General features: G+C 42.0%; 1 pseudogene; it reads left to right on the forward strand.

Annotated features, from left to right (window-relative positions):
- Nucleotides 1-1,971: 1,971 nt before the first annotated feature.
- LOC149311018 (U1 spliceosomal RNA) lies at nucleotides 1,972-2,125 on the forward strand (annotated as a pseudogene).
- Nucleotides 2,126-9,848: the final 7,723 nt, after the last annotated feature.

Genomic DNA, 9,848 nt, shown 5'->3' on the forward strand with positions numbered 1-9,848 from the left:
TACAGCATTTGGAAGACTCATAGTCAGGAAGCAGTCAAGGTCCTCCTTCATTTAAGACTAGGAGGGTACACAGTTCTCTGTGTATATTTCCAGTTTGTAGGGGAATTGGTTAAACAAACTGAAACAGACTACTATTCTGGGATGAAGAAACATACATGCAAAGGATAACACTAGGACCTGAAAGCTAAATAAAAACAAAGACTTAGGGTGATTGAGGAAGACATAAAGAGTGGAAAGCTTTATGGAATAAACACACAGAAAGTGGCAGCAGCAACCTTAACTCAGTGTTATTAAAGCTTAGCTTAAGAAGCAGGAACTGTAGCTTTTTATCAAGATTTTCTCTAGCAGATTAACAGTTCCATTTTTGTTAATCATGCCACATTTAAACAACAATTTTTTTTCTTGAATCTCTCACGGAAATATAAATAGACATTCAGCTTTTGCAAGAATAGCCAGTAGCTGTAGTGTAGAAAGTCTATTATTTGAAATTTAGATAAACCCCCAAAGCAAAAATAACTGTGAGGATTTAACCACAGAGGAATTGGAATCTGACAGTTTTGCCAATCAAAACTCTGAATGTTGACATTAGTAAAAGACTTGCATATCCTGTTCTGCAACATGCTTATATCCCCAAGTCAGCATGTGTCTAATGCAAATAAGTCCATTCATAAAAATCATTTTCATGTGCTGGGTATGAAAAAAAATGCCTTGAAAAGCATTGTGCTACAAGTGCTATTCACTCACATTTAAAAAGAGCACTTCACAAACCAAACTAGTTGTTCACTAACCTCATATATTCATTCCTCCTCTCTCAACCCTCCCCTCCCCTTTTAAAAGGACAATGTCAAATGGAATTCAACTCCAAGTACAGGAGAAAGTATTGAATACAAAAGAGAATTTCTTCCATCTTAAATCTTCTCCCCTGTACTTTGAATGACATTCTCTCTCTCTCTCCTTCTCCCCAGGGATTGAGGGGGAGGGATTCTTGATATGGAGCTCCAGAATATGCAATTCTACACCCAGGTCACCAGAAAGATGCACAGCAATAGTTCAAGTATATTGTTTGCCCTGCGTTTTTCCTTAAGAAGGATTTTACATAATTGAAATATTATATTAAAATGAATTATGCTTTAACTATTATTATGTTATCAAATCTGATTAAATCTGCATGAAATAAAAACGACAAAATCCACAAAAGAGCCACTTTCTCTCAATGCCACCATATCATGTTTTGTTGAAAAGGACCTCCCTCCCACAAAATAATAATAATAATAATAATAATAATAATAATAATAAAAATTTGGCAACATAAAAATCCTGTTTAAGGTACATTTGAGTATGTAAGCCATTACCAATGTTCCTGAAAAATTGGATCATTATTTTCAAATGGGAATTGGTGTCTGGTTTTGGATCCAGAACAGAATTTGGAAATGTTATTTGTTTTATTAATAACAGAATCATAGAGTTGGAAGAGACCACAAGGGCCATCCAGTCCTGCCCCCTGCCATGCCGGAACTCATAATCAAAATATCCCAACAGATGGCCATCCAACCTCTGTTTACAAACCTCCAAAGATGGAGACTTTACCACTCTGTGAGGCAGAATGTTCCACTGTCAAACAGCTCTTATTACTGCCAGGAAGTTCTTCCTAAGGTGGAGGTGAAATTTCTTTTCCTGATTAAAACTTTTAGAATTGCTCAACTAGTATAACACCAGTCTAGACCCAAGACAGTCACACCCTGTAACTACCATATGATCAGGGCGCCTGTTCTTGTTGCTGGCTTTCCAGTTTTGTGTCCTAAATCAGTGTTACACTCAATGAGCTTTCAGTGGGGCGCAAGAGGCAAGATACCAATCCCTGCATGTGTGCCCGCTGTATGTTCATGCATGCAGCATTTACGTAGTGTGTCTATCCTGGACTGTGGTCTTTGTATTTCAGAACTTTTGAGTCTCTGCCCAGCTATTAATTAATTAATTACCTGGCAGGGGAGACACCATGATCACGAAGGTGGTTTTCTCAGGGTGAGGCTCATCCATTGCACTCTGGTTGTGCTGACCCCTGCGATTTCCCCAAATGCAGGAAACCCGACTGCATAATTTTTACATTTCTGAATAGCAGTTTAGCATGAAAGATTATTTTTAAAAAATACTTGTGAGTGGAGTCCCAGCAAGTTATCAAAAATAAGAGTTGAATAAATATATTTATCAGAACCAAGAAAATGCCACAAATGTTTACTGGCTTTCAGAATTTTTCATTTTTCTGGATAGTTCAGCAAATTATCTGGTCAGGTTATGAGACAAACCGAAAATCTGGTCAGGTTATGAGACCATTTTATCTGTAGTTCCCCTAACTTCCAAGATGGAGGTTTTACAGAGTGAAGATGATTTGGTGTGTTCACAAACAGTGTTGTTCTCCTGGGTGTATAGTTAATGCCTACTCAGCTTTGCTGGACACAACAAGGCTGCCTGAAATTCACCTTGCCTTTACCAAGATACCTTTGCCTTCACCAAGATACAACTCATGGATTCTCACATGAATTCTCACAATAATCATATTATTAATTGTACACATCTGAATGAGTTACACAAATTTATTTTCCGCTCTCTCTCTCTGAGAGAAAGAGAGAGATGTCCCTATCTGTATTTTGAGAAAAGACACCACATAGATTAAGCTCCAAATTGCTTGTGTGAATTCACCCGTGTAAGTAAACCATGTTTTGGAAGTCGACAGGAACAAAAAGACATATTCTCTTGATAACTATAAAGAGTTTCTAATCTGTTCCACTCCAGTACTTCACAATGCTGACAGGAGTGACAGAATTTACATACTAAGAATAACTCTAGGGGTTTTGTTTGTTTGTTTTTTACTTCTTTAAGGTCAAAAGGAATTCTTAAGAGAGTTGAACTTCCTTAGGGCATCTGAAAATCAAGGAAAGGAAAAAGGGCTCTGGCGCAGTGTGAAATAAGCAAATAGTAAACCGTGTAGAGGATGCCAATCAGATTAATGTAATCCCTTTCATGTCAAGGAATAACAGGGTTCTGGACCATTTTGAGGGAAGCAGATAAGTGCAGATAAGATCAGAGGGTTCTGGCATTCAGTCAAAACAGGCAAGCGGTTGCTGAGCTAAAGAATGTGGTCTTCTCAAGGAAAGCTCTCTCTCTCAGCAAGCTGAGCAGTCTAGGATACACCTCTTTTCCCCAAGTGTTTCCCCAACTTCATGGCTGGTACTGCTTGCTGACTGAAGGAACTTCAAAGCAACAGGCCCTCAGTTCCCTTTACATCTTGTTCTTCCTGCCTTTCTCATGTTGTCCCCCTACCTTAGAATAGCTTTACTTGGACTGGTTGGACAATGTTTGAACTAATGCCATATTCACAAGCGCACCTAGTATAGTTCTTTCTACACAGGTTTTTCAATAAATAGCAATTTCCTTTTTCTACAAATTCACGCCAACATTTAAACCATGGTGGAAATTACCCAGTCCTCCAGATGTCATTTGACTGCAGCTCCTAGCATTTCTGAGCACTGACAATGCTGTTTGGGACTGCTGGGAGCTGCAAGCTGCATGATTCCTGCCCCCAGTTTAATTGATACAGGTCTTCTTTGCACTGTCCAGGATACTCCAGGAGTAGTCTGGAGTATCCTGCCCTTGCAGCTGTCCTGCCCTGCTTCTGTTACCTTGGCCTCCCTTCCCACACTGCAGTGGTCTTCTGCATGGATGTCCAGCTGGGCCATCTGGTATGTCTGTGGCAGGTCACTTGTTCTGATGTCAGAATGAGGCACCCAGCAATGATCACATGCTGAACACCTCATTCTGGTGTCAGAACCAGTCAGAATATACAGTCAGCCCACTGTATGTACAGACTCTGCACCATGGAGTCAAACATCAATGGCTTGAAAATATATCTAAAAAGCAAACCTGAATTTTGCCATTTTATGTAATGAACACCAGTTTACTATGCTATTGTACATAATGGGGCTTGAGCATCCACAGATTTTGTTATCCACAAGAGGGTCATGGAACCAAACCTCAGCAGTGTCAGAAAGAGCAACCCACAGATGCACCAGGTGGCCCAGCAAGATGCCCAAGTAGACAAGTTGCGGCAGCATGGAAACACAGAGCTCCAGATCTCCTCAGAAGATCTGAAACAATAGGTAAATTATTGTCCTGGACTGCAGCCAGCACACACAGACACACACCGATAAGGAAGGCAATTAACTATGAGGCTAGCAGTAGTCCACAAACCTTGCAGGGAGAAAAAGAACAAGCAAACCGAAAGCAAAGCCGAAGTTAGAATAACAGAGGTCACAGTAATCAGTCCAGGGTCAAGTCAGCCAGAAGATAGCAAGAGTCCAGTCAGTTCCAAGGTCAAGGCAACAAAGAGTCAAGATACAAGGAGCCAGTGCAGGCAGCAGTCACACCAAAGGATCATGCAATAAACTCTGGCACTGAGTTGATGTCTCTCTGCTCATTAAGTAAGGGAAACTCTCCCCATGCCACCTGAGGCTGATTTGCTAATTGCCTGTCTGCAATCCTCCTGGATCTATGCCTGCAAGCACTCTCAGCCCTTCTTTGCTTGAAGGAAGGCACGTCCAGGCATGATTCCTCCCCAACATCACCACTAGGCTGTTGCACCTCAAGAGGAATCCCACCAGCACTAGGACCTGGCTGATCTTCCTCCTCTAGGGCTGGGAGATCAGGGCTGGACTCTGGCAAAGCAGGATTAACACCTGGTGTAGCCTCAACTACCTCTTGCACTGGAGCAGGACCAGCACCTGGTGTAGTCTCAATTACCTCTTGCTCTGGAGGAGCCCCATCCTCCTCCTCCTCCGAGACCTGATCTTGGCTGGCCATGACAGTTATTTGAGTTCGTTTTAATCTTGTGCCTCAGTTCTGGTGTGAGATGTGCCAGATGTCATCTACACTGTCCACACCAGAACTAGGGTTTGGGTCATGTTTCATCCAGTTAGGTGTGTATGAATGGGCCTTTTGGCCTGTGCAGACAAGGCTACAGACACACTTTTTTTTCTTAGTAACTCCAGAGGTGATTTCTGTGGTGTTAAAGCACTTTAACTACCATAGCTGCATATGCAGTCGTGGGGTCTCTAGTTTGATCAGGCACTAAAGGAGGTCTCTGATTGAGAACTCTAAATGCTCCTCCCTGAAATACCAATCCCAGGATACCACAGCAGCCATGGAAGTTGAACTGGAATAACAGCTCGATAACTGTGCAGTGTGAAATGACCCTAAGATTGTAGTGAATAACTCTAATGCTCAAACATATTCTGTGCCTCCACTTTCATTATTTCCAGGTTCCAGTTTTAAGGTTTAGGGTTGTAGAGTCTAATCTCACCACATTAGGCAACTTCACCAGCGTTTTAAAAGTTAACTGCTCTGCCTCATAAAATTTAAAAGAGTCGGGGTGTGGAGTGAGGATTATTAACTTTCATAATTGACTTTTAGAGTTCCTGTATAACATGGAATTTCTGGCAACCCATGAAAGGGACTACTTAATCCTAATAATGAAAAACCAGCTAGGATAAGAACACTAAGCATTTTGAGGAAGGATGGTCCAAGATGTGTTGCTGCCCAAGGCAAAGGACAAGATGTCATCCCACCCCCACTCCAGTATGTCATGCATGGAAGCAGAAAAGGTTGGTAGTTAAAACTCATTTCAGCATGGTTGCAGTCTGCTTTATGGGACGCAGAATAGATAGTGTGTGTGGTGTAGATACAAAATGGCCCCTCCAGTTTTCTATTTCCTGGCCTCTCAACAATTGCTGACTGATCCTACTTAATGACAGGGCCAGGCCTACTTCTGAAATATATTCAGGCTCAGAGTGCACACATGAAAGCGGTTTCTAGAAAGGAATAGCATACCATAGCACAGCATAGACAGTTGGCTCACCATATCCACAGATTCTGCACCATGCATTCAATCATCCATGGCTTGAAAATATTCACACACCCACACATCCAAAAAGCTAATCTGGATTTTGCCATTTTATATAAGGGAGACCCATTTACTATGCCATTGTACATAATGGGACTTGAGCATCCATGGATTGTGGTATGTACGGGACAGTCCTGGAATCAAACCCTAGTAGACACCAAGGGCCCACTGTAGAATATAATAATTTTAACTGTTTTTTAAATTTTGTTGATAGTTCATTTAAAACTTTTGTATGATGTACATGTTTTGCTGTATCTGCTTTAACTTTTGTTAACTGCCTTGAATCATAAATTTGGAAAATGGTGGGATATAAATAAATCTCCTCCTGCTTTTCTTAACCTGTTTTCCTGTTTGTGGAGGAGAACAACCCATTCACATTGGTCTAAACTGGCCAGAAGACCTGTGCTGTTGAAGAGACCTTGTAGTCATGCAGATAACTCAACAACAACTTTAACACAGGTTGTAGTAGCTGTGAAGAAGGCTATCAATAGTTATTAATCAATAATAGTTATACATTACCTTCCATATCCAAGGCAGGATACTTCTGAATATTAGTTGCTAAGAAATGCAAGCAGGTAATAGTGACTCTGCTTATGACCTCCATGTGAGCCATCTGGCTGGCTTCTGTGGAAAGAGAATGCTGTACGTTGTTTTAATCCAGCAAGGTTTTCCTTCTCTACAAATAGTTTGGTGCTTACAGAGGTCACAAAAGAGTCATAGGAGTCAAGATAGTCACCAATATATTCATAGTTATATATTTGTGGGTGAGAGTCAAACAATTTAATATTGTCCAATAGTACAACAAAAATGCCTAGGGTATATGCACATTACAGAATTGTTGCACATTTAGCACACTTTAATTTTCATGGTTCCTTCCCATAGAACTTTGGGATTTGTAGTGTCATGGAGTGCTTGGAATTCTGTGTCAGAGAACTCAAATCCTGTAGGTTAGGAAGAAAGATTAGGGAATCTCCTGCCACAGAGAGGAGAAGGAGCTGGGCAGCCATTTTGAATGGTGAGTGTTTGAATTTTTAAAAAAACTCTGGGAGAGTGTGCTTGTTGCTGAGGGGGTGAGGCTTCTGTGAGTCACATCTGTGCATCACTAAAGGGTGGAGCTAGCAGACTAGCTCTATATAACTCCTCCCAGAGCCATTTCAGACCAGTTCCTGCCACAGAAAGGAGAAGGAGCTGGTCAGCCATTTTGAGTGGTGGAATTTTTTTGACCCAAAGAAATCTACAGCAGAGACAGCATGTGAGAAGCAAACCTTGAGTCAGAACCTTGCCTTTAAGTACAAGCTAGCAGCCGAGACATTCCTATACAGTTATATTCCCAGTAGATTGAGCTCACTGCCAGAGACTGGTGAAAAGGCCAGGTCATCAGGGGCCTTAACGTTAGTGTTTACCAGAGGATTTTTTGAGGAGGAATCCCACAGTCCTCTTTCAGTCATTACTAAAGACTTCGCAGTATGGACACTGAGGGAACTGCTGCAGTCACATGCAACATTTGTAGGAAATTTGTCTTCTTCCCTACAGAAGTGGAGAACTTCACATGCACCAAGTGCAAGTTTGTAGCACTCTTGGAGGAGAAAATACAGCAGCTGGAGTCCAGAGTAGCTACACTTCAGAATATTAGGGAGCAAGAGGATTTCCTGGACAGAACAGAACTAATGATCTTGGACGAGTACCACGCAGAGGAAATTGCCGGGGCGGAGGAAGTCACTTCACATACACAGGAGGCAGACAGCTGGACAAATGTCACACAGAGAAGAAGGCCAAGACGGGATTGTTCGGGGAGCTTGCAGCTAGAGAATCGATTCAAAGCTCTTTCCCTTATCAAGGAGGACGAAGAAGAGCCGCATGGACAGATTTCAGGGACAGAGCAGAAGAGCCTGAGAGTTCCACCAGAGGGAACAGTCGATGCCAAGCCTTGGAGGAGGCGTGTGGTCATAGTGGGGGACTCCTTGCTGAGGGGTACAGAAGCAGTGATTTGTAGGCCTGACAAGATGTCTCGAGAGGTGTGTTGTCTCCCAGGGGCAAAGATCCGTGATGTGACAGAGAGGCTGACAAGACTGGTCAACCTACTGACCAATACCCCTTTCTTTTGGTCCACATGGGAACCAATGATACTGCAAGACACAGCCTTCAGAACATCAGAAGGGATTAAGAGGCTCTTAGTAGGAAGCTGAAAGAAATGGATGCACAAGTTGTCATCTCGTCTCTTCTGCCAGTTGAAGGGCATGGTCCAGGAAGGGAGAGGAAAATAGCGGATGTGAACAACTGGCTCCATGGATGGTGCCGTTGAGAACGATTTGGATTCTTCAATCATGGGCTGCGGTTCCGTGAGGAGGGACTTCTTGCAAAGGATGGGTTGCATCTCATGCCAGTTTTTGCCAACAGTCTCAAGAATTTGATCAGGAGGGCTTTAAACTGAGTTTCATGGGGGAGGGAGACAATATTAAGGAAGGTGAAAGGGCTGGAGAAAATAGTCAAACTGACACAGAGGAAGCAAGACAAATAGTGCAAGGAACCAACAGTAGGAGGCAAAAAAACTTGCACAGGCAGCAACTAAAGGAGACCTTTGGTCTGCAATGTCTCTACACTAATGCACAGAGCATGGGAAATCAGCAAGATGAACTCGAACTCCTAGTACAACCAAGCAAATATGATATAATAGGCATCACTGAAACCTGATGGGATGAGTGTCATAAGTGGAATGTAGAAATAGAGGGGTATAACCTTTTTAAGAGAAATACGCCAAACAGGAAAGGAGGAGGACTAGCACTGTATGTCAGAGATATTTACACCAGTGAAGAGATCCAGGACATCGATACTGGCAGCCAGGTGGAGAGCATCTGGATAAAAATTAAAGGGGAGGGAAACAACAAGGATGTTATGGCAGGAGTTTACTACAGATCCCTCAGTCAGATGGAGGAATTGGATGATGCCTTTCTAGAACAGATGACTACACACTCAGAAAGGAGAGATGTAGTAGTGATGGGTGACTTCAATTATCCTGATATTTGCTGGAATACAAATTCATCCAAATCCTCAAGGTCTAGCAAATTCCTCACTTGCCTTGAAGACAATTTCATTGTCCAAAAGGTGGAAGAGGCAACAAGGGGGTCAGATATTTTAGATCTGATCCTAACCAACAGGAATGACTTGGTTAATGGGATGCTAGCGATGGGGTTATTAGGTGGAAATGACCATGTTCTCCTGGAGTTTGTTATACAGTGGAAAGGAGAAGCCAGGCTTAGTCAGCATGCATTCTAGACTTTAGGAGAGCGGATTTCATTAAACTTAAAGAAATACTGGGGGTGATCATGGTCAGAAATACTAAAAGAGAAGGGAGGTCAGGACAGATGGGAGTTTCTCAAAAGGGAGATACTGAAGGCACAATTTCAAACAGTTCCAATGAGAAAGAAAAATTGGAGGTGTCTCAAGAAACCAGGATGGATGACTAAGGAACTTTCAACTGAGCTAACTTTTAAACGGAACATGTATAAGAAATGGAAAAAAGGTGAAATCACAAAAAAGAAATTCATAGAAATAGCAGGCATGTGTAGGGGTAAAGTCAGAAAAGCTAAAGCGCAGAATAAACTCAGGCTTGCTAGAGAGGTTAAAAACAATAAAAAAGGGCTTTTTGGATATTTCCAGAGCAAAAGGAAGAAGAAGGAAATGGTAGGGCCACTGTGTGGAGAAGATGGCAAAATGCTAACAGGGGACAGAGAAAAGGCAGAATTATTCAACACCTTCTTTGCTTCTGTGTTCTCAGAAAAGGAAAAGGGTGCTTAACTTGAGGAAAATGGAGCAGAGGACAGAATAGGAGAACTTCAACACAGAATAAGTAAAGAGATAGTACAGGAATGCCTTGTTAATCTAAATGAATATAAGT

The sequence above is a fragment of the Sceloporus occidentalis genome, unplaced genomic scaffold (genome assembly GCF_023333645.1).
Source record: "Sceloporus occidentalis isolate IW3139 unplaced genomic scaffold, rSceOcc1.0.p SCAF_6, whole genome shotgun sequence".
In the NCBI taxonomy this organism is placed as follows: Eukaryota; Metazoa; Chordata; class Lepidosauria; order Squamata; family Phrynosomatidae; genus Sceloporus; species Sceloporus occidentalis.